General features: G+C 34.6%; 1 protein-coding gene across 1 annotated transcript in view; it reads right to left on the reverse strand.

Annotated features, from left to right (window-relative positions):
* LOC145988671 (uncharacterized) overlaps window positions 1-12,780 on the reverse strand; it is a 27,276-nt gene extending 14,496 nt beyond the window's left edge. Inside the window, exon 1 of the mRNA XM_083123734.1 lies at window positions 12,642-12,780. The gene's annotated coding sequence lies outside the window, so the exon portion shown is untranslated. The remainder of the gene's footprint in view (window positions 1-12,641) is intronic.
* Window positions 12,781-26,330: the final 13,550 nt, after the last annotated feature.

Here is a 26,330-nt window from a genome sequence, read left to right on the forward strand (position 1 = left end):
TTATTATATTTTGGATGCACAAAGAGAGGTTTTCAACTTTTTTATTGATTTTTTGCAGGGTATGTATTAATTTTTATTTATTTTGTTTTGTATCATATATACATTTACAAATTTTTAACTTAGAGTTTAGTATTTATTTAATTTTTTCAAAAACACTAAAAAAAAGTACTTTTAGCTAAAATGTAAGCCACAGAATATATTATTATTATTATTATTATTAGGGTTTACTGATTTCCACTATGCTATTTTTGGTTCTGTATTTCTATATGTATTTATTTAGGGCAGGTTACGCCTGCCACGTTGGAAAGTTTGTTTATTTTAGAGTTTGCTGAGTATTTTGTTACTGCTATACTAGGTAAAAGTTTTCTAAATATACCAGATAGAGCTCTATATACTTTTGTTTTGCTATTTTGGAGATGATGCGATCAGCACCACTCTCCATCTGCTTTTTATTTTATGTACCCAATATTATTTTGAGGCTTAGTGAATTCTAGAGCCTATTTATGCAGGAGAAAGGAGAGAGGACTTGAAAATTTTGATCTCAGACAACCCACAACTATTTGTCAGAGTATTTTAAAGGATATTTTATACTTATTATGTGCCACTAGAATATCAAAGCTTGCTTAATTTTTATGTCTGTAACGCATTTATTGTATTTCTAGCTAAGGCTTACTGGATAAAGTACACGAAATGTTTAACATTTCAACTATTTGCTTTTATACGAAGCCAAATTTTTAGTGTAACGAAAATTATTGTGTGTCTATGAGGTCTGAAACCCCTTTCCCGATGGGTCCATAACTGGACGCTTACTAATATTGTTTTTTCCCCCTTACATATAACAATTTAACAATATAATTACAATACGAAGTTAACAGACGGCTTAGGGGCCTAGGTCCACTTTCCAAACTTTTTTACTATTCTAGAAGAATTATTTAGATTTATAGCCTTTTTCAAGGTATTTTTGAAGTATTACTGGCTTCTTTGGGTGCATCAACACTTGGGTTATTTCCATTTGGTTTATTATACGAGGTTTATTTTTTACTCTAAGATCAATATATGTCTCCGAGGACTAAAATACATTTATTGAAGCTAAAAGCTTAGGCTGTAACTAGGGACTTAGCATGTATATCGACAATTTATAGGACAACACGAACCTTACAAAGGATTATAGGTGACGTACGACCACACGTCAGAGCTTTGTTAATCTGCAAGAAGCAGTTGCAACTAATGCTATGAGGATATAATGTTAATTTTTCATTGTTTCACAAGGAGGCTATTTTTTACACAACCAATATTTGCTTTTTCAAGTAACTACATGTACCAGAAGCACACATGCCAACACTAACTAGATTTTGATTTATACTATCTCAGGTGCTAAATGTATCAAGAACACTGATTGTATATATTTTTGAGAATCCAACTATATCAGGATTTTTCTATGTAAGTATATTTTTATTGACTGGCTTATTTAACAGATCAAACAGAAAGACGGCAAAATTCACTAAATGTAGGTGATTGCATGAAAATAACTAGATCAAGGGGTGACCAACAGTGAGCTGAATGTATATATAGAGGGTTGCGCTCTATTATTCTCACCTTCGCTGGATTGGCGAAGGAACGCACTTGTGGGCGGTAGAACCTGAACGGGCTCCACCATGGCATCGGAGACTCGAAGCAGATGTTTTGGAGGATGAACCCAAGTAGGGTCATAGGCGCTACGACCAATTTGGTCATTGCTTTTTATATGAGGAACCAATTTGGCCCACTCCCAAAATTAACTTAGATTGCTTATAACTTATGAAATTTGAAGTCTGCACAAGATCCGATGACAAAATCTAAAATTGTAACAACCTTGCCAGGGACTTGAACCCTGGACAGATAGGTTAAAAGCCTAGCGCTATACAAACTAAGCTACCTGCATTTTTAAAAAGTTAGTTATGTTAAGAAATATATTGAAACACCTGAGAACACTCTTGGTCTGGTTCGACAGAGAAGGAGACAACATTTCCAAATTTTTACAGACTGGGTGTATTTTTCCACTATAGAGGTCTTCACTATATGTAATTCGAAACGCTAAAGTTCAGCTAGCTTCCAAAATTGAGGTAAAAATTGTGTTTGGCGAGATTAACAAGTTACAATTATATCCAGTTACGGACAAATAAAGCTAAAACTCTTAGATTTGCTGTACTAGCCAAGTTTTAGTAACATTTTCTTCACTTTAGTACAAATACCAAAGAAATAGGTATATTTTATTTATGATTTGACAAAATGTACTAGTATTTAATTTACAAAGTTAAATAAAAAGCAGTATTTTTTAAAAATATTGTTACTGCCTTCAAATTTTATGTTATTTAGCCACTAACAACTGATTTACACTGTTTGGCATCCTTTAAATAGGAAAAGAAGGAATTATTTGTTTATTATTTTTACTTTATATTTATATTTATTTAAGAAAACAATTCTACAGTTTAACTTAATTTTAACAAATTGTTACTAATTTATATATCAAAGTTATGTTATTTAGAGTGTATCAAGGCGTATAAAGTTAATATTTGTACTTATCAGTTCAACTAACAATTATATTTTACACACAAAAGATGATGTTTACAGTTAAATTACTTGAATCAGAGAATAATATTTTACAGTAATTGATTCATTCAGCACTAGTCAGTACTTTTATGCTTCAGAAAGTTTTTTTAATTTTCTATTACGCATGCTATTTTGGGCTATTTTTAAAATGTATTTCAAAGGCAAACTGGTTTAATTTTCTGCTTATAATGCAAAGTTGACATAGTTTTCGCACAATGCATTGTACATTTGTTATATTCTCTACTTACAATTCAAATATTATGCTTATTTAATGTATAACTAACTAACTCTCTAGCCTTCTTAAACCCGAAGGTTCATGGCTGCAGCAACACATGCCTTTCATCTGTCCCTGTTCTGAGCAAGATCTATATACTCCTTTCCTTCCCTACCAATTTCCTTTTGGTCCATCTCTACATTATCCCTCCATCTTTGTTTTGGTCTTTCTATTGGTCTTTTACCATCAGGTTTCCCAACAAGAATCCTGTATACTCTTTTTTACTCTCTCATTTGTACCACAGGATCTACACACCTAAGTCTTTTTGATTTAATCATTCTAATAATATCTGGACATGAATACAAATTATGTACTTCCAAATTATGTAACCTTCTCCACTCATCTGTCTCCTCATCTGTTTTAGGTCCAAATATTTTCCTAAGGATTTTATTTTTAAATAGTCTCAATTTATGTTCCTTTTTCAATCTAAGGGACCAAGTTTATTTATTGTATTTAACTTTTATTTTTTGTAATTAACAAAAATTAAAAGCTTATACTGTAGTTATTATATCTTTTTCTATCAGCTTATTTTGAAATTAATATTATTAGGTATAGTCTTTGATTTATAACTATATTGCTTTTTTTATCAATTTATCTAAGAGTACACGCAGACAAACACATGTGTACACACTTTTATGTAAATAGATATGCCTTTTTTCAATATTTTAGTATGAAGATTGCACTTTAGCTATTTAAGCAAGGGTAGGAAAGGTAGGATTTCTGAGAATTTGTTGCAGGATTTTGTTGTCCAAGTATAGATGAGAACTGAGCTGGGAGACTGTTTCGAACCTTTTCATGAGAGTTTGCATGTGAACTGTATGCAAATTGAGCACTATTGACTGTGCATGCTTCTAAGTTTTGCTGTTATTTTACATCAAGTCTGTGAGACTGTAGTCAGTTTTCCCATTTCAACTAGTTTTTATTGATTGTATTTGTATATGTTTTGGGGACTTAGCAGTCTTATGTTATGAGGCAGTTTGTTGTAGAATATTTTTACATGATTGTTTTGAGATATTGAGTGTCTGCTGTTTTACTTGTAATTATTTTTCTTCTTGTGTTGTGTATTAGACTATATTTTGTCCAAGTTCGTAGTATTTAGAATAATTGTTATTGACTTGTAGATGTAGGGAGTAATAATCCTTTGCAAGATGCCCTATACTTTAGTCTGAACATTATTCTTAGTGTTCACTTTTGAAGCCTTAGTATTCTGGTAGTATTATTAATGTAGAGGTAAATTAGGCTGAAATGTAGGCATTTTTCTGATAAATTATACTCACTTAGTTGTTTCAGCAGGTAGAAGTTGCATGATGGTTTACTGCTGATGATGTTAATTTGCTCTTCTTATGTACTACGTATGATGTAGCTTACTTGAGTAATTGGAATTTTCTACTGAAAAAGGATTGCTTGTCTATTTTATTCCTATGTTGTTGAGTTTGTCCATAAGCAAGCCATGTTTTTACTCTATCCTATGCCTTGGAAGAATCTAGATATATTGTGTTTGCAGTTTTATGTTTCTCTAAGCTTTCAGCTATGTAGTTTTTTAAACTGTGCTATGGGTGTGACTACTGATTTCTTTTTCTGGATGCCATGTTGGTTTCTGTGTATTCCTCTTGCTGCTTGAATTTGACTTAGGTTGTTTGTTTTTTTCTTAGATCTTTATTTGTTTATTTGTTCAGTATTTTTTATTTTTTTGAATTTTAATTACTTTAATTTTACATTAACTAATATATTTTACTTTAACAACAAAAGAATTTACTCTAGTATAAAAACGTCTACTAACAAAAATGTACTATTATAACTTTTAATTTTAGAAAATTATATTTTTAAAACTTTAAATTTGAAAAATTGATTTTAATTACTTTAATTTTACATTAACTAACAAATTTTACATTAACAACAAAATAATTCGCCCTAGTATAAAAACTTCTACTAACAAAAATATACTATTATAACTTTTAATTTTAGAAAATTGTATTTTTAAAACTTCAACTTTGAAAAATTGAATTTTAACACATTTTGACTTTAACAATGTACTTTGAATTTTTTTATGTAAAAGAATATTAAAAAATAAAAAATACTGAACAAATAAACAAATAAAGATCTAAGAAAAAAACAAACAACCTAAGTCAAATTCAAGCAGCAAGAGGAATACACAGAAACCAACATGGCATCCAGAAAAAGAAATCAGTAGTCACACCCATAGCACAGTTTAAAAAACTACATAGCTGAAAGCTTAGAGAAACATAAAACTGCAAACACAATATATCTAGATTCTTCCAAGGCATAGGATAGAGTAAAAACATGGCTTGCTTATGGACAAACTCAACAACATAGGAATAAAATAGACAAGCAATCCTTTTTCAGTAGAAAATTCCAATTACTCAAGTAAGCTACATCATACGTAGTACATAAGAAGAGCAAATTAACATCATCAGCAGTAAACCATCATGCAACTTCTACCTGCTGAAACAACTAAGTGAGTATAATTTATCAGAAAAATGCCTACATTTCAGCCTAATTTACCTCTACATTAATAATACTACCAGAATATTAAGGCTTCAAAAGTGAACACTAAGAATAATGTTCAGACTAAAGTATAGGGCATCTTGCAAAGGATTATTACTCCCTACATCTACAAGTCAATAACAATTATTCTAAATACTACGAACTTGGACAAAATATAGTCTAATACACAACACAAGAAGAAAAATAATTACAAGTAAAACAGCAGACACTCAATATCTCAAAACAATCATGTAAAAATATTCTACAACAAACTGCCTCATAACATAAAACTGCTAAGTCCCCAAAACATATACAAATACAATCAATAAAAACTAGTTGAAATGGGAAAACTGACTACAGTCTCACAGACTTGATGTAAAATAACAGCAAAACTTAGAAGCATGCACAGTCAATAGTGCTCAATTTGCATACAGTTCACATGCAAACTCTCATGAAAACGTTCGAAACAGTCTCCCAGCTCAGTTCTCATCTATACTTGGACAACAAAATCCTGCAACAAATTCTCAGAAATCCTACCTTTCCTACCCTTGCTTAAATAGCTAAAGTGCAATCTTCATACTAAAATATTGAAAAAAGGCATATCTATTTACATAAAAGTGTGTACACATGTGTTTGTCTGCGTGTACTCTTAGATAAATTGATAAAAAAAAGCAATATAGTTATAAATCAAAGACTATACCTAATAATATTAATTTCAAAGTAAGCTGATAGAAAAAGATATAATAACTACAGTATAAGCTTTTAATTTTTGTTAATTACAAAAAATAAAAGTTAAATACAGTAAATAAACTTGGTCCCTTAGATTGAAAAAGGAACATAAATTGAGACTATTTGAAAATAAAATCCTTAGGAAAATATTTGGACCTAAAACAGATGAGGAGACAGATGAGTGGAGAAGGTTACATAATTTGGAAGTACATAATTTGTATTCATGTCCAGATATTATTAGAATGATTAAATCAAAAAGACTTAGGTGTGTAGATCCTGTGGTACAAATGAGAGAGTAAAAAAGAGTATACAGGATTCTTGTTGGGAAACCTGATGGTAAAAGACCAATAGAAAGACCAAAACAAAGATGGAGGGATAATGCAGAGATGGACCAAAAGGAAATTGGTAGGGAAGGAAAGGAGTATATAGATCTTGCTCAGAACAGGGACAGATGAAAGGCATGTGTTGCTGCAGCCATGAACCTTCGGGTTTAAGAAGGCTAGAGAGTTAGTTAGTTATACATTAAATAAGCATAATATTTGAATTGTAAGTAGAGAATATAACAAATGTACAATGCATTGTGCGAAAACTATGTCAACTTTGCATTATAAGCAGAAAATTAAACCAGTTTGCCTTTGAAATACATTTTAAAAATAGCCCAAAATAGCATGCGTAATAGAAAATTAAAAAAACTTTCTGAAGCATAAAAGTACTGACTAGTGCTGAATGAATCAATTACTGTAAAATATTATTCTCTGATTCAAGTAATTTAACTGTAAACATCATCTTTTGTGTGTAAAATATAATTGTTAGTTGAACTGATAAGTACAAATATTAACTTTATACGCCTTGATACACTCTAAATAACATAACTTTGATATATAAATTAGTAACAATTTGTTAAAATTAAGTTAAACTGTAGAATTGTTTTCTTAAATAAATATAAATATAAAGTAAAAATAATAAACAAATAATTCCTTCTTTTCCTATTTAAAGGATGCCAAACAGTGTAAATCAGTTGTTAGTGGCTAAATAACATAAAATTTGAAGGCAGTAACAATATTTTTAAAAAATACTGCTTTTTATTTAACTTTGTAAATTAAATACTAGTACATTTTGTCAAATCATAAATAAAATATACCTATTTCTTTGGTATTTGTACTAAAGTGAAGAAAATGTTACTAAAACTTGGCTAGTACAGCAAATCTAAGAGTTTTAGCTTTATTTGTCCGTAACTGGATATAATTGTAACTTGTTAATCTCGCCAAACACAATTTTTACCTCAATTTTGGAAGCTAGCTGAACTTTAGCGTTTCGAATTACATATAGTGAAGACCTCTATAGTGGAAAAATACACCCAGTCTGTAAAAATTTGAAAATGTTGTCTCCTTCTCTGTCGAACCAGACCAAGAGTGTTCTCAGGTGTTTCAATATATTTCTTAACATAACTAACTTTTTAAAAATGCAGATAGCTTAGTTTGTATAGCGCTAGGCTTTTAACCTATCTGTCCAGGGTTCAAGTCCCTGGCAAGGTTGTTACAATTTTAGATTTTGTCATCGGATCTTGTGCAGACTTCAAATTTCATAAGTTATAAGCAATCTAAGTTAATTTTGGGAGTGGGCCAAATTGGTTCCTCATATAAAAAGCAATGACCAAATTGGTCGTAGCGCCTATGACCCTACTTGGGTTCATCCTCCAAAACATCTGCTTCGAGTCTCCGATGCCATGGTGGAGCCCGTTCAGGTTCTACCGCCACAAGTGCGTTCCTTCGCCAATCCAGCGAAGGTGAGAATAATAGAGCGCAACCCTCTATATATACATTCAGCTCACTGTTGGTCACCCCTTGATCTAGTTATTTTCATGCAATCACCTACATTTAGTGAATTTTGCCGTCTTTCTGTTTGATCTGTTAAATAAGCCAGTCAATAAAAATATACTTACATAGAAAAATCCTGATATAGTTGGATTCTCAAAAATATATACAATCAGTGTTCTTGATACATTTAGCACCTGAGATAGTATAAATCAAAATCTAGTTAGTGTTGGCATGTGTGCTTCTGGTACATGTAGTTACTTGAAAAAGCAAATATTGGTTGTGTAAAAAATAGCCTCCTTGTGAAACAATGAAAAATTAACATTATATCCTCATAGCATTAGTTGCAACTGCTTCTTGCAGATTAACAAAGCTCTGACGTGTGGTCGTACGTCACCTATAATCCTTTGTAAGGTTCGTGTTGTCCTATAAATTGTCGATATACATGCTAAGTCCCTAGTTACAGCCTAAGCTTTTAGCTTCAATAAATGTATTTTAGTCCTCGGAGACATATATTGATCTTAGAGTAAAAAATAAACCTCGTATAATAAACCAAATGGAAATAACCCAAGTGTTGATGCACCCAAAGAAGCCAGTAATACTTCAAAAATACCTTGAAAAAGGCTATAAATCTAAATAATTCTTCTAGAATAGTAAAAAAGTTTGGAAAGTGGACCTAGGCCCCTAAGCCGTCTGTTAACTTCGTATTGTAATTATATTGTTAAATTGTTATATGTAAGGGGGAAAAAACAATATTAGTAAGCGTCCAGTTATGGACCCATCGGGAAAGGGGTTTCAGACCTCATAGACACACAATAATTTTCGTTACACTAAAAATTTGGCTTCGTATAAAAGCAAATAGTTGAAATGTTAAACATTTCGTGTACTTTATCCAGTAAGCCTTAGCTAGAAATACAATAAATGCGTTACAGACATAAAAATTAAGCAAGCTTTGATATTCTAGTGGCACATAATAAGTATAAAATATCCTTTAAAATACTCTGACAAATAGTTGTGGGTTGTCTGAGATCAAAATTTTCAAGTCCTCTCTCCTCTCTCCTGCATAAATAGGCTCTAGAATTCACTAAGCCTCAAAATAATATTGGGTACATAAAATAAAAAGCAGATGGAGAGTGGTGCTGATCGCATCATCTCCAAAATAGCAAAACAAAAGTATATAGAGCTCTATCTGGTATATTTAGAAAACTTTTACCTAGTATAGCAGTAACAAAATACTCAGCAAACTCTAAAATAAACAAACTTTCCAACGTGGCAGGCGTAACCTGCCCTAAATAAATACATATAGAAATACAGAACCAAAAATAGCATAGTGGAAATCAGTAAACCCTAATAATAATAATAATAATAATATATTCTGTGGCTTACATTTTAGCTAAAAGTACTTTTTTTAGTGTTTTTGAAAAAATTAAATAAATACTAAACTCTAAGTTAAAAATTTGTAAATGTATATATGATACAAAACAAAATAAATAAAAATTAATACATACCCTGCAAAAAATCAATAAAAAAGTTGAAAACCTCTCTTTGTGCATCCAAAATATAATAACAAATCCTTCCTGACTGGATTAAATTGTGTTATTTGAGTAATAATAAGCCTAAACTTGTAAAATAAAAGGGTAGAACTTGTCAAAACATACTTTTGCATCCAAAATATAATTCAAAACACATCTAAATTGTGTTATTTGAGTAAACTAGAGAATAATCCTGTAAACTTGGAAAAAATCTCTCTCTCTCTCTCTCTCTCTCTCTCTCTCTCTCTCTCTCTCTCTCTGTGTGTGTGTGTCTTTGAGAGTCCAAAATGTAATAAAAATGGTGCCTGAATAATATAAATAGTGTCATTTGAGTAAATATTAGGCTAAACTTGTAAAATAAACAAATAAAAGTTGAGAACACACACTTTGTGTGTCGAAAATGTAACTAAAAATCTTTCCTGAACAGATAGAATTGTGTTATTTGAGTAATAATAAGCCTAAACTTGTGAAATAAACAGATAGAAGTTGAGAACACACACTTTGTGTGTCGAAAATGCGACTAAAAGTCTTTCCTGAACAGATTGAATTGTATTATTTTGGTAATAATAAGCCTAAACTTGTGAAATAAACAGATAGAAGTTGAGATCACACACTCTGTGTGTCGAAAATGCGACTAAAAGTCTTTCCTGAACAGATTGAATTGTATTATTTTGGTAATAATAAGCCTGGACTTGTGAAATAAACAGATAGAAGTTGAAAAAACACACTCTGTGTGTCGAAAATATAACTAAAAGTCTTTCCTGAACAGATTGAATTGTGTTATTTGAATAATAATAAGCCTAAACTTGTGAAATAAACAGATAGAAGTTGAGAACACACACTTTGTGTGTCGAAAATATAACTAAAAGTCTTTCCTTAATAGTATAAATAGTGTTATTTAGGTTAAAAATAGGTACAAAATTGTAAATAATAAGTTAAAAAGTTGTAAAAAATGTCTTTGCGAGTCCAAAATTTAATAAAAAATGTTGCCTGAATAGTACAAATAGTGTTATTTTGGTAAAAAAATTAACATAAAATTGTAAAATAATAAGTTAAAAATTGAAAAAATGTTTTTTGTGAGTGCAAAATTTAATAAAAAATGTTGCTTGAATAGTACAAATAGTGTTATTTTGGTAAAAAATTAACTTAAAGTTGTAAAATAATAAGTTAAAAGTTGAAAAAATGTCTTTGCGAGTCCAAAATTTAATAAAAAATGTTGCCTGAATAGTACAAATAGTGTTATTTTGGTAAAAAAATTAACATAAAATTGTAAAATAATAAGTTAAAAATTGAAAAAATGTTTTTTGTGAGTGCAAAATTTAATAAAAAATGTTGCTTGAATAGTACAAATAGTGTTATTTTGGTAAAAATAAGAATAAGCTGTGAAAATGTTTGACATAAAGTCAAAGTTTGGTAAAAAATAAACTCAAAATTAAGTTAAATAGCACACAATAACATACATTTACTACCTAAATCAATAATCAAAGGGTCCTAGGTTCGTTACCCCGTGATAAAAGCAAATGGTGAAAACTGTAGGCCCCGTCCCTAATAGCTCTCCCTTCTTCATAGTACAGATAAAAAAAACCTGCGCTAAAGCGTCCTGTGCCTTGGAGGCAAACCTGAGCGGAATATTAATTGGCGGCGGAAACCGCATAGCTTCAGAGATTTGACCATTGCTGCGCATTCTCAGACATCCTTTGTTGTCTGGTTCAATCCCTCCCCTGCCCTACGGCATTGCATAGCTTTCCCCTGTTCTTGCGTACTGGTTAACCTTGAAAAAACCGGTTCTGAAAATCTACCGACGCGTTCTCTGATTGGTGATTCAGATTCCTTCTTTGTTCTGACGTTCTGACGTCATTTGACCTTCAACGCAGACTCCCCAAATTCCTTTCTCGTCTACCTGCGCGGAGTTCAGATTCTGAGACAGTATTCTGTCTAGCGTCTGAGACCACCGTCTTTAATACAATAATAACATACATTATTACATAGTACTAATTAATAATATTACATATCGCGGGTTCGAGTACCGGGACCGTCTTCTTTCGTAATTGGACCTGTACCTACACCCATTACCACCGTTCATAGCGGTTCATAAACCATAAACTCTTATTTTCAATACTATAAACATTAATATTAACATTTTATACATTACATACTTTGCAGTAATGAATATAAAACCATATGCATAGCGTTTAGTACCTCTAATTACCTTCTATATACATATTTTTCATAAAATAAATAATTATATATTCATAAAAAGTTATAAACATGCAAATACATAAATGTAAAGTATTCTAAGTACTTGCAAATGAATTCTAAGTACATGCGAATTAATTAAAACCCGTGCAAATAAATTCTAAGTACGTGCAAATGAATTGCGAATATTAAATAGCGACAGACGTTATCGTAGATACCTACTACTCCCCAAAAACCATTTTCCGTAAGGGTAGGTTAGGTTAAGTTAGGTTTGGCAAGCATAGTAAAAAAAAATGTTCTAGTGAAATCACGTCGAGTTTGAAACACTGACTATGGGGTTACGTCATCAAACACACGGAACATTGTGCTCTCGTGCAGAAAGCAAATGGCGGCAGCAGAAACAGCGTGTCGGACAGAGATTTTCGCAGAAAACAACATGCATTCGCATTAAAATGGATCAAAACTACATTCACGAACTTCCACAACGCTACAGAAAATGATTTCCGTAAGTACTTTCTCCTGTAAATTTGAAGAAATCCGTCTCCCCTATACTATAATGTTACCAAAAAGGGTCATCTCATGCAAAACGCACAAATTTAGAAATGCAAATGAGTTTTAGAAAATCATCTTACTGTGTCATGTCACGCAAACTGTCGCAAGGAGAAGACATCAACATGTAACATATAGGAATAAACTGAGAAATTCAATATCAGGTTGCTTACGATAAAGTATTGTTGATGTAAGAAGCGTTTCATGTAGGTCATGTGAAACTCGCATTAACTTACATTTATTCTTAATATTATATCAGTCAACTTTGACAAAAAGAAAGGGGTTTCCTCTTGCAACTTCGTGAAATGCTTTATTCATTGTAAAGCGTTTCCTAGAAATCGAGAACAAAAAGTATTTATCCATGATATGTCAATTGCTGGCTACGATAATTTTGTTGTGATTATATACGAACTGTAAATCCATAAGAAAAAATATTTGCACGAACAATCTTACCTGTATTGGAAGGCATGTGGATATTTTAAGATTGATCTGTTTTTCTTCGCCTTCTTGGCTAAATATTGGCAATTGAACTCTATCTTCTTGTAAGCACAAACGACAGGCATTATTAAATATTGAATTATTTGAAGTAATCATCTGGCACAATAATAACTTTTAAAAACAATGTTAATTATTAGAGTTCTCGAACTGCATCCGCCTCCAAAAATCCAGTTTTTAATGTTGGTTCTTCCAATGATTTCCACCAGAGAGCGCTGATATAGCAGTATCTTGAGATTTCGCCGCAATGTCGCTAGTTAGAGGCGGTGTACATTAACTTATTTTTCACGCTTTACAAACTGAATTCTACAAGAATTACACTCCAATTACCTGAAAAGAGTCGTTTAAAATACAATTTAAACGTAACCCAGTACGTAATATTAGATGAACTCTTGCAAATAATATGCTGCATAAAGAAACAAGTGCCCCATTATTAAACACAGGCGTCGGAAGCATGGAGAACAGGTTGACGTGCATATAAATCTAATATATATTGCGCATATGTATGATATATATAGGTGTAATGCCAATCCCCCAATAATTTAATGGTGAAACGAAGCATATGTTACTGAGATGTGTATAGCTACAATTAATTTCGGATGTCCTGTGACTAAGAGTAAATGCTTTTCTTATCTAGGATGCCGCTTTCAAGACAGTTCTGTTGTCTTCAATCAAAATAAGACAAAACAGCTGTTAATCTCATCAAAAATTTACATTTATTTATTTGATTATTGTTTTATGATAACACTGCCATAAAATAATCGCCACCTCGGTGGCTGAGTGCATTGAGTGCAATAGCGATCTCAATTCTGAGTATTGGTTCAAATTAGAACTTGGATGTTATTTGTGTTCGTCCTTCATCAAAGTCATCCAGTTCAATGAACTCATCTAATCATCATTCATCGCCGCCCTTTGGAGTAACCTAATCAGATAGAAAAGCTACGTTACAAAAAAGGACAATACAAAAACATTAAAATCGCAACACTGGCGGATTTAGCGAGAGGAGCACGGGACATATGCCCCTCCCAAAAGGAATGATTAAGTATTGATAACATTATATTACAAAGAAAAGGAAGTATTCGAGAAATCATTTCCCAGATAGTAAAATAATAAAACAAAGTTTAGAGTAAATACATTAATTGGGACTAAATTTAAGTAGGCTATCTTAAATAATTCGACACTGGAAATCGAATCCGCGACTTGTTGGTTACAAGGCAATAACATTAACTGGAGGACAAGAGTATTATAGGTCAAATATTTCCCATGTTTGTGACAGTTTCGCCTGAGGAAATTAATTCTAAAGCTTATCCCTTTCTGTATAGTAGACTAACAACACTCTGGCGTCTGAACTTACAGCCAGTATTGCGTCCTGTCGGCACTTGCGTACGCATTTTTTTTTTATTTTATTTTTTTTTGTCGGAAGGGCTGGAATTGCAAAAGTGGATATTATATAGCTGTATTCTGAAGTGCAGTATACACAATAAAATATTCGTATAACCTTCATTTAAAAAGTAATTCAAAGACAAAGGGGTAACCGGGAGTCATTTTAAGAGAGTTTGGAATTATCACCTTCGTCTCTACCGAGTTCTTTCCTGCTTTCATTGTATTTTTTTTTCAAAATGTCTGTAGGGAGTTTCCCCTGCGTACGCCAATGCCTGGTGTGTGTGTGTGTGCGTGTGCGTGCGTGTGTGTGTGTGTGTGTGTGTGTGTGTGTGTGTGTGTGTGTGTGCGCGCGCGCGTGCGTGTCCTTTCATCTTATCATCATTCATCCTCATAGTCGCGATAAGCCAAAAGTGACAGAAGGGAGAAGTAAAATAAAATAAATAAATCAATCCATTGTCACTTTCTGTAATCGTTACTACAAATATCACAGAACTACTATTTCACAAAAATCTACTAATGCTATTACCTTTCAATTAAATGGTTCTGGGTTCGTTCTCTGGAGGAGGTACATTGTACAGTGTAATTGTCTTGATGTGAATACAGACACACATTAATACATTAAAAATCTGTACATTTATATTTCCAGTGTTGCTACGCGTATAGCAGAGTCTGTGCTCCTTCCAGAAAAAGAAAATGTTCTATATTCTTATGAGAACACCTGAGGATAAGAATGTAGGCTAATTGCTTATCGCAAATGAAATCTCGGGTACGGAGGATAGAGGCTCGACCGAGTATCAAACACAGATGACTTTTTATTGTTTCTTGACACATCAGTTTAAACTGGAGAATCGTGATGATACACCACAATGAACGAGGAATCAACGAAATTGCAGTAAACGGTTAAACAACTTCCCACTCACTGAATGTGTCCCTGACACTTGAAGAACCATTTTAACCAATTTAGGCCAAGGTTAGTTCTCTTCTATCATCACAGTAATTTATATTCCTCTTCATCAGCATAGAGTCCATACAACATGACATGGAAAATTGTCTTTGATGTCGCGAAACACCATCCGCAGTATGCAAAGGTGCAACCACGAATTTTTGTCTGGTGGGGAGAGGGGGGGGCAAGTACCAGAATAAACGTACAATAACAGTGGCGGCGATTGGGGGAGCGACCCCCGACTTTTCGCCACTTTTGCCCCCTATCTACAAAGTGAAATATACTGTCCTTACCCCCCAGTTTTAGCACTTTGCTAACACGGTTTTGGAACCCCATCGCCGCCACTGACCAATAATGATAATAATAACATTATTATTATTATAAGTGGTAGTAGTAGTATCAAAGATGTCATTATCCTCGTAAATTATGCAAAAAGTGGGTAGAAGTCGGTGCTAAAGCATTTGTTTGGAACAAACGATTTCAAATATTTTTTCAACACGTTCAATTTCTCATTAGCTAATAATGGAAACAAGCACGCAAATTGTATTTTTGAATGGCAGAAAATGCATGATAAATGCATTCCGAAGATAGTTATTTTCTTTACATATAACATGTATAACTGGAGCAAATATTTCTCACGGAGCGCCATGACATTATCTCTTTTACAACATTTTCATTTAGATCGTTCGGTGTAAAGGTCCCACTTCCGCTGCTGCTGAACTTGATGAGACAGAAAAGCAGGCATTCCTAGCGAAGCGAGCAAAAATGTTTTACGAAATGTATTTTATTTGCATAAAATTTGAAATCAAGGGGGGCGATTGCTCCTCTGTGCCCCCCGTGCAGGTGCCTTTGGCCTTCAATGTTTGCTCCCTTGCCCCTCCAAGAATTGACTTCCGTCCAAGGTTGGGGGGGGTAGCAATGCCCCCCTGTGGTTGTGCCTCTGGCAGTATGACAGAAATGTCGCCACGGCCATCTAAAGTGGCGAAATGAGTATCACGTCATTCTGAGATTGATTGATTGATTTACTTTATTTTACTTCGCATTTCTGTTACTTTTGGTTAATCGCGAAGGTGATGATGAGTGATGGTATGATAAAATTGATGAAGGGACACACAAAGAACACCCATGCCTAGGTCGGGATTCGAACCCGGGACTCCTGACTTCGTAGCGCGGAGGCCGGCACGCCCCTCTTGGAAATCGAATTTCTCGTGATTGGAGAATGTAACATACGTTGATTATCATTTAATTATGTATTATTCCATGATCTACATATTTGTAATTACTCAACACAATAAGTTAGAACATCAGAAACTTGTGATATTGGGATGGCACACGCACATCATAAAGATATGAAATGTTATTTCATATGATATTTACATACATGCGAAATGATAAATGGGAATTTTCCAAGGAGTTGGTTGTGTCAGGTGCTGTGTGGACCGCCAATCGTCCAATTAACTTCAAAAATCCAATAAGTCATAAACTAACGTAGAGTGAATAAAAATCACCCCACGCCCCTGACGTCTAAAATTAAGCCATCACATCATACATTGGCGGATGAATGAGTGGCACAGGAGCATGTGTTACCCCAAAAGAGATGACGAAACCATCATAAAAGGGGGCCTGTTCACCTCTCACCCCTCGGTAAGGAGTGGGATTCTGCGAGGCATTTATCGTTGTCACTGAGCCTAAGCATACACAATATCGCCTATTTTCTATTCTGCAACTGACGTCAATTCTGCCAATCACAGAATGGCTCGGATTAATGAAGAGAAATAGAGTATTCACTCCACTCACAGTAGAATAGTTGCTAGATTTGTTTTGCTAAAAATTTAGGAGATTGAGCCTGAACTACATTTAGCACACAACTCCACCCCCCTTCCCTTTCCAAATACCCGGTGTAATAGGAATGTAAGAGAATACGTATGATGTAAGTAGTATAAAATACAATATTATAAACCCGAGAAAGTATGAGCCCCCCTCAAGCAGATTTGGCTACACTTAAAACTAGCTCAACATGCCCATATGAGCTTTTTGCTCAAGTGTGGAACCCCGCCTAATCCAAGATTTTTGTAAAAAAGCCCTCATGGATTCCATGAGAAAGTATGACCCCCCTCAGATTGATTTGTCTACACTTACAGAAGGTACTTCTGTAAGATTGTTGTCCATAAACCTGTCAAAAATATGCCCCTCCTCATATTTTTTTTGACCACACTTAAAACTAAGCCATACGTATTAACACCCACCTACACCCACCCACGCACACCCACACATATTTACTTCCGGTCCACTTCCGGTCCACTTCCGGTCCACTTCCGGTCCACTTCCGGTCTACTTCCGGTCCACTTCCGGTCTACTTCCGGTCCACTTCCGGTTTACTTCTGGTTTGTCTACTTCCGGTTTGAGTTCAATTGGACACCAGGCTCATCTTGCATATCTAGTACTAAGACAATGCAATATGCAGAGACCCTCTAGAATTGCTCCGTGACTCTCTCATTTCTTACATCATAAACATATGATTTTTCACCTATGAGAATGACACTACAAATGGTGTCATCAGGTAATGCCTCGTGGAATTCACAGATAATTTTAATGTTTGTCCTGTCATTAACCACAACTTGTTTTCTTTTTGAAGTGTTGATTACAAACATGGGTCTCCGTGTCTTGAATTCATCTGGTGAGTAATACATGTCAGTATTGCCAGTAGTGACACGCTTGAAAGCCGAAAAAGCCTCATATAATTTGAGGAAATCATCCTTGGAAATGTCTAAATTGTAATTTTCTCTAGGAAAAACCTCATTTCTGCCATTTTTAAGATATATGTTCTTGATGTTGCAGCTATCAAATTTACTCGAATTTTTTTCCTGATTGTTGTGTCTCCCAGTCTGAAACAGAACCACTACAAAATCTGGCATGTCGTATTGTATGCTAGAGAATGAATTTGTGGCATCAAACTCATAATATGTACCAGATGCGGGCTTCTGTACGCATTGATATGTGTAAAATTGCAGAGGAATCTGTGGATTTTTTATTATATCAGCTTTGTATTTAAGAGCGTAACTGGCCTCATATTCAACAACTGGGATTCTTAACTCCATAGTCTGAATAATGCACTTGCCCTCATCAGGTAAGGTATTGGGCAAAGCTTCTCCTGCAGGGTTTATTGCGCTGTACCTCATCAAAGCATTATTATCATTTGCAGCTCTTCTAAATGTAATTCTTAAACCACCCTTCCACATGATATCTTTGTAATCCGAGAAGAATCCTGGCAACAGGCGCATAGGGAACAGCACTGTGTGGCTCTTGGATAATATTTTCTCACCAGCTTCAAAACCACCGATTCTGTAGTAAGAAGCCTCGGTTTTGGATAATTTTAGTGTGGCCAAAGCTGTGGAGGTAATGCCGGGATAATCTATTCTGTTTATAACAACGCCATGCTTTCTGATCTCAATTTCAGAGAACAGATGCGGCACAAAATTGTCCACCAGTCTTATATTTGTATTTGCCGGATAATCTGTTCCATCCAGCTTTACAACATCAAATTTGATGTATAGATCTGCTCTGTGGGGGTGTATAAATCCATCCCCTACATCAAGATCAACCTCAATCTCTGTGTTGGGTTGATTTAAATTTGCAAATGTCCTCCTGTTTGGGGGGAATGATTGTAGCTCATAACTCTCAATATTTTCCATTGTATGTATTTTTATTTAAATATTAATTTCTATGATAGCAGTTGTTGTGGCTCCAGCAAAATCAACTAATTCTTCTTTTTCATTAGTGACCATCAATTCAATGTAATCTATTCTATTATGGCACACAGGAAAATATAATGTTGGGGATGGATTGTAGATGATGGGTTCCATAAATTCGGAATTAGGTTTGAATGTTGCAATGATGCCAGTTTGTTTGTGAGTGCCTATGCAATTTGATTTGGTGATCATACCCTCAGCCACATTACAGTGAATATTCAGAGTCTCTATGGCTAAGAATTTGGGTATATTCATAGCAGTGTGTTTGATGGCCGGTTCAAGTTTTGTGTTGTTCTCAAAGCCTACCAGCTCTCCTATAGTACCCAGATGCACTGTTTCTGTAGCAGATACAATCTCTACTCTGTGAGTGACAGAATTTTGACTTAACACTATACCTCTGGGTAATTGAGCATTTAGAGTGGACAGATTATATTGCCCTGGAGTGATGACAATTTTTTGATCCCCTATTGCAATTGTGTTGTTGTGGTGTGTAATATTAGGTATCAAGTACATGCCGTAAAATGCTCTGAGAGCTATTGTTTTGGGATACACTATGTCATCATGCAATTTGAGTTTCAATATTGAATTTTGGCTGGTGAGATGGAATACCCCCATGATGTTTCAGATACCACAAGGCTTTTTGAAAATCTTCAATTGATGGTTTATTTATTTGAGACATGTATCTGAGAACAGATAAACACAAATGTCCGCAATTAACATCTTTGAAGTTTTGAACACGGGCATTATTGTAATAAAGATTAGCTGATTTTAAATATTTTATTAAATTTTCAGGTGGAACACCTCCAAATGAATCAAACACAAATGCCTCATTTTTTAAATATTTAAGATAACAAATCCAGTGAGTGCCCTGATTTTTGTACTCATCCAAATTAACAATGCCACACTCTTTGTTGAGTGGTTGTTCCGGTAAAGAATCAGACATGTACACTCCTCTAAAATTTTTGATGCCCAGTGGCTTGATTAAAGCTTCAATATCTTGGTTTGTAAGCGGCTCTTGTTTTTTTTAAACTTATTCATGGCTCTCTTAACACCTTTGCCTTTTTTCTCCATGGCCAGGTTATGGCGCTTCTGCTCATCTAATTCTGCCCTATTCTTCTTGGCATCTATTACCGTTTTTGCTATGGCAGCTGATCCCCCAGCCAAGCTCCCAACAGCCCCGAGTGCTGCTAAGATGGCCGGGATAGTAAATATGAACCCCCCCACATGTGATTTTTTTCTTGATTGCTGTAATTTTTTTAATTGGGGGGTACTAAGCAACAATTTCATACCATGTCCCTTGGCAATACAAGAGCTTTTTTTCTTGCGCTGATTTTTGGTTAAAAGGCTGTCAAGAGGCCCAAGAGATTTGAGACCTGCATAAGGTATTTGATACATAACACCCTTGGCCTTCATTGTAGGTTTATTATATACATATTTACAACCCCCACCCCAGTTTTTGTTTGGTGCTCATAGCTATGGTGGTTCCCAATGCTGCTATTTTTTCACTTAAAGAAGCATCTTTGCTTACAAATCTACCAAATGCAGCCTCTTCTAATTTCTTGTCTGCAATATGTCTCTTGTCAAGATCAGAATGTGTGTTGTATGCTATGTCATGGTCTCTACAAGCAGCATCTAGGGGATTAACACCAGGATCACCTCTGTTTAATCTATGATCCAATTTTGTGCCTGGACCGCAATACTGATAGCCTGGAATGTGTAGTTCAAATGGCAGCTTGTTTATAATGTCATTAACCAACCCCCGACCCTCAGAAATATTCCAAAATTTAGGTGGTAGAGTATTAATAATTTTTATGAGATATCCAATCCCCTTAGGGTCATTCACTATAAAATTAGACAATTTTGTGCTTATCATGTCCATAATTCCAACCTTTTCATTGTAAAAATTGTGGTTCCCAGCATTTTCCTCCCCGGCTATCACCAATAACCTATCTACAAGTTTCCTGACATCATCAACCCACACAAATTCTTTAGGCAGAGTATTGTATTGTTTGATTCCACTGCCAGTCTTGATCTGTGACCATATGGGCTTGATTAAATTATTGTATTTTGCCCCACTGCTAGACTTGACTCTTTTTTGTGTGGGATCATTGTTCTGGTATAGAGCATCTGATTTTATTAATATTTCTTTGTAATGTTCATAATCTTGATCTGTATAGCTTCCAGGCCTCTTCCTAGTCATCAGTTCCCACAACCCAGGTGTGCCGGGGTACTTAACAAAAGCACCTTTTTCTCCGAGACGAGATTCTGAATAAACAATTATATCATCCCCCATAAAAGTTACTCTGAAATTACCGATTCTATGAATAATGCTGCCATCAAGCTCTGTGTCGGCATATAAGCCAAAAACCTCATCTTTATTGTCTTTAGGTGTGGTTAAATATTTTTGAGCAAGAAGACCCAATTCAATAGGATCCTGAGTAGCTACAATTCTTCTAGGAGCAATAGGACTAGGTGTATGAATACTGGAAAGTGGGGTGAATGGATAATCTAATATGTTCCTTGCAGCTACAGGCACAAGCTCCGTGATCAAATTTTGATTTTGCTCTGTAACAGTTTTGATATTCTTACCTAAATTATTAATAGCATCAATGACAGGCTGTTCTGTTTGTTTGTGTTTTTCATAAATTCCACGGTTCTCTGATTTCCATCCCTTAAATCTTTTTACAAGATAATCTCTTAATTTAAGATCGTCAATAATTGGCCTTTTCATGGTTATTTATATACGTCTCAACGTCTAGAAAATCGTTGATTTTATTTCTGTATTTACCAGTATTAGGTTTTCTTGTCATATCAATTGTGACAAACCCATAACTGTCCTGGTTCCAGCACCTGCTGCAAAACTTAGAAAAATCATTGTAGCTCAAGTCCCCACCTACATATTCATCATGTATGTGTTTGAGGTTGGTATGATCTTGATGAAACACACATATAAAATTGCTGTTGTCTCGGATCAGCTGCTTGGGTATTTTTGAAAAAGTCTGTGCCAGGTAGAAGCAATCAATGTTTTTGTGCCGCCCCTGTGTAAAGAAATTTCTAACCTTGTTTTGATTATCCAGTATAACGTCATCAAACACAACAACAGAATTATCGAGACATTCATCTAATGGCTTAACATCTGGTTCAAAAGTGGCTATATCCAATCCATCATATAGCTTCATCAGCTGCTGATATTTTAATTGTTCCAAGCTCTTTGAGAAAACATACAAGTGCCTGTTTTTCCAGTCTAACCAGTTGGGTGCCAATAAAAAATTATCAACCATTAGTGTAGTTTTACCACAAGCAGATGGCCCAACAATAAGACACCTAATATTATCAGGCAGCAAGTTGCCATTTCTCTTATTCTGCTGTTCAGGTTCTGGCAGCCTCTTTATAACATCCCAGGTGCTCATATTATTATTTTGTCTGCATCGATCCAGCTGTTTTCCGGATGACCCAGCCATTTGACAAATAACTTGTTGCCTTTTCTGCGGATGATTTTTTCTATGAGATATGTGTCAGGCTGTTTAGTTTTGCTGAGCTCTTGTTCATAGAACCTGCCTTTGAGAATTTCTCCTCGGTGATCTTTTATTATATATGTGTTAAGGGTCCCGGGTTTAACTTGAACCACTGTAAATAATTCAGTGCTCCAGTTTCTTGTAAAGCCTCTTTTGAATAAGTGCTTATATTTGCTGATTCTTACTTGATCGCCCACCCTGTATTTGGCCTTTCTTGTTGTTGGCTGGTATCTAGGATAATAAACAGTCCTGATCAATTTTTGCTCATCAGATGAAGTTACTTCAGAGGGTTTCATGTTGATTGTGGAATGAACAGAGTTGTTATATTTATGTAGAAGTTCTGGAAGAATATTAATCCATTTATAATTACCTTGCAGGGTAAATTGTTTATACATAAGATTTTTTAGGGTTCTGTTGAATCTCTCTACAATTGAGGCCTTGAGATCACTGTAACTCGAATAATGTTTTATTGCCTGGCTTTTAATAAATTGTTGAAACACTGAATTATAAAATTCTTTGCCATTATCTGTTTGCAAATAGCGCGGTGATCTTCCTGAATGATTGATGATTGTCCTGATGGCTTCTGTAACACATTTTCCAGTCTTGGATTTGAGTGGCACAGCCCAGGCAAATTTTGAAAATGTGTCTATGACAGTGAGTAGATACTTGTAGCCCTTGTTGATTTTGTCTAAGTTTTTCAGCTGTCCACTTGCCATTTCAATCAAGTCGCTCTGCCATAAATCATCTATGCCCTTTGTGACTACTGGCAGTCTCTTAAAATTATGTCTGGCTTGTCTGTGTAATTCATCAACAACTAGACATAATATGTAAACAAGAATATTGCAACTATGGGGTGTTCAGCAGCTGAGACTGCAGGATTTTCTAAATATAATTTGTCTCCTATTTGTATTTTAAATTCCAGAGATCCATCATCTTCAACATATGCTGTTTCTAATGTATTAGGGTCTGTAAAATCCTCTAACTCTACACTGGTGATTTTCACTTTGTTCTCAGCATTTGTTATTGATAAGGTGGGGTAGTGGTGTGCCTGTGGCTGATGCCAATATTTGATCTTGATTGGTCTCAGTGTGCCTCCAACAAAAAACTGGTAATAAAATTGTGCAGGGGACAGCATATATATTTTGCCACCTGGTGTAAATGGTGAATCATATTCTTTGTTGGGGATGCTGTACAATTCAAGAATTACTGTATGTTTTGGATTCTCGATTATGCCTGTTATTTCTTTTTCTGCTGTAAGCAATCTGCTTGTTACAGATTCAAGGTGCTCATTGATGGTCCTAACAACATCATCATGGCCTGGCTTTATTTTTATGTCCACAACAAGTTTCTTGTATTGTTGCACAATCTCTTGAAGCTGGGTGGCAAAAACAGACAGAGCATTTGCTTGATTGGATTCCATGGTCCCTAGCTGTTGCTTGATATTAGCTACAATTTGTTGCAAATTTTCAACAACTGCCAATTTTGAATTTTGAGCAGTAAGATCATGGACCTGTCTTCTGATATCCTCAAACAGGGCATGCAGTTCATTAATATGTTGATTAGTTGGTAGAGTGCCCACTGTCTGAGTGAGTTGTTTGATCTCTGCCTGGATATTCTTGATATCTTCTGATTTCAATATCCTATTCACTGCCCTCTTAATATTTTTAAGTTCCTGTGATGTGGGAAGATTTGATACTGTATTTTGCAAAAATTCAAGTGCCAATTTTACATTGTTTAATTCAGAAGCATCAGCCACATTTTGCATAGCATTTTGGAGCAGGGCTATATCTGCCTGAGTGGGTGTTGATTGTTGTAAAATTTAAAGCTTTGTTTGGATATCATCGATCAAGTGATGAAAATGAGATAGTTCAGATTCAGTGTTGAGGTTTTCAAGCTTTGTGATTTGTTGCTGGACACTGACAAGTGTGTCTACAATTCCAGGCAGGCGGGATTCTAGTACATTTGCCAAATCATTTTGCACTGCTGCTATTGTACCCTCAAGATGGGTTATGGAACTTTGAATTTTTCCAAAATCTTCATATGTTTCAAGTTGCAGCTTAATATTTGCTACACTCCGAGTTATTGCATTCAAAGCATCAGAAGATGGTAAATTGTTCATAAAATTTTCAAGTGTCTCAATTTTTTCTTTAACCTCGGCTATGGCATTGTTCAGGGGGTCCAGATTAGGTATCTGGAGTGACTGAATATGTTCCTTTAGAGTGGAAATGACTAGATCAAAATCTTCCTGTGATTTTATGCTTTTGACAATTGTTTGGAGTTGTGTCTGGACATTATTTATCTGCTCTTCCAATTGCTGTTTCAATTGCTCAGAGTTGTTAGCCTGGGTCTTAAATTTGGCTTGAAGAGCTGCTACAGCTTCTTCTAAACTTTGAAAATTATCCAATGTGGCCAAGTCAGTATATTTCTGAAGCAACACTTTGAGTTCAGAATCAATTTTAAGAAGAGGGTCCATGCATTGTGATTGCAAATTTGTAATTTCTAATTGAAGACTGGCATTGAGTGTGGTTTGTAAAGCTTGTAAATCACTTCTTAATTTCTTGACTCTGACATCAAGCATAAGAATCTCATCACTGTGATCTTCATGTCTTGTATGGCCAAATATATCGTTAGGCATTTTTGTTTTAATGGTTATTTATTATAGAGTATCTGATTCTTAATTCTATAAAAAAGGGTATAAGCTTGTCATAGGATCCAGGGACCTCAATATATAAGCAGTCACCAGCAGAAACAGTATATACAGTGCCAGAAACCATGTTTGAGTGCTTAATTCTATAAATATTTCTCCCTATTGAAATTTTGACATCACCCTCGGGGGTTGTAATAAATTGTAATTGCCCACCTACAGGTAATTGGTAATGATTTAAATTATTGTTAAATATGTACAATGTTTTGCCTGTTTCATCATCATTATCTGTAAATATGCTGTTCAGATGAATAATTAACAAGCCACTCAGTTTAGACAGCATATCAGGAGAGGGTTGTGGTGTTGGCAGCTCCATAATAGCCTGTTTTTTGAACCCAAATAAGTTCATAGGCATGTTTATTTATTTCAAATCATGCTCTGTAATTGGGCATTGATTCCCATTTTTCAAATCACAATGCCCCCATGGTAGAGTATGTATGCAACATGATAAAATGCATCTCTTATCATCATGTGGGTCCAGGGCCACTTTTCTTACAATATTGCTAGTCAGCAAGTGATCCACACTCTGAATTCTATTTTCTGATGTTCTGATTGAACTCTGGGATTTGATGCAATTTTCATAATCTTCAAATTGGAGCTCTTTTTCAACAGTCACTCTGCCAATGCCCTTGGCTTTTTTGGCAACAGCACCACTACATGTTTCAAAAGTATACATCTTGGCACTTAACCCAGCAAATTTCACAATAACATCACCAAGTGTCTCATCTTTTAACTTGCCAGGCACCTTTTTGTTGTGGGGTTGAATTTTTGTATGTTCACTGGTATCAAAGTATTGAAACAATTCAGGCTGTGACATATCTTGATAAACATCTTCTGTTTGAATATCAAGAATAAAACTATCCGTGTCCATGTACAATAATTTTACACGATCACCATAAAAAGGTTTCAGCACATCATAATACAATGTTAACATATGTAATTTGGACAATTCCAATATAACAGCCCCTACATAAATAGGTTTATCAAATTTGATCTTTGTTTTCATCATGTTGAAAAGTGCCATGTGCTCATCATAAATTCTTCTATAATTGAAGTTGGGCTTTGCAACCAATTTTTTGCTCAGGCTGGGGTCAGTAATTATTTTAACATCGGTATGTTTTCTGACATTTTCAATAGTTTTGCCATACACTGAATTCACCATCAATTTAAACAAGCCCTTATCAAATTGGCTCTTTGCAGATGTTCGAAGCTCCGTGTTTGTATCAATGTATGGTTTCAACCATTCTGAGTGCCTGAACCTCAAGACTTTTATAACTTTAGTCACTTGAACACCATGTTTCATCAGGAACTGGAGGTTTTTGTAATATGTGACATATCCTTGTTTCGGCTCCA

Source organism: Lepisma saccharinum, chromosome 6, assembly GCF_977018435.1.
Source record: "Lepisma saccharinum chromosome 6, izLepSacc3.1, whole genome shotgun sequence".
In the NCBI taxonomy this organism is placed as follows: domain Eukaryota; kingdom Metazoa; phylum Arthropoda; class Insecta; order Zygentoma; family Lepismatidae; genus Lepisma; species Lepisma saccharinum.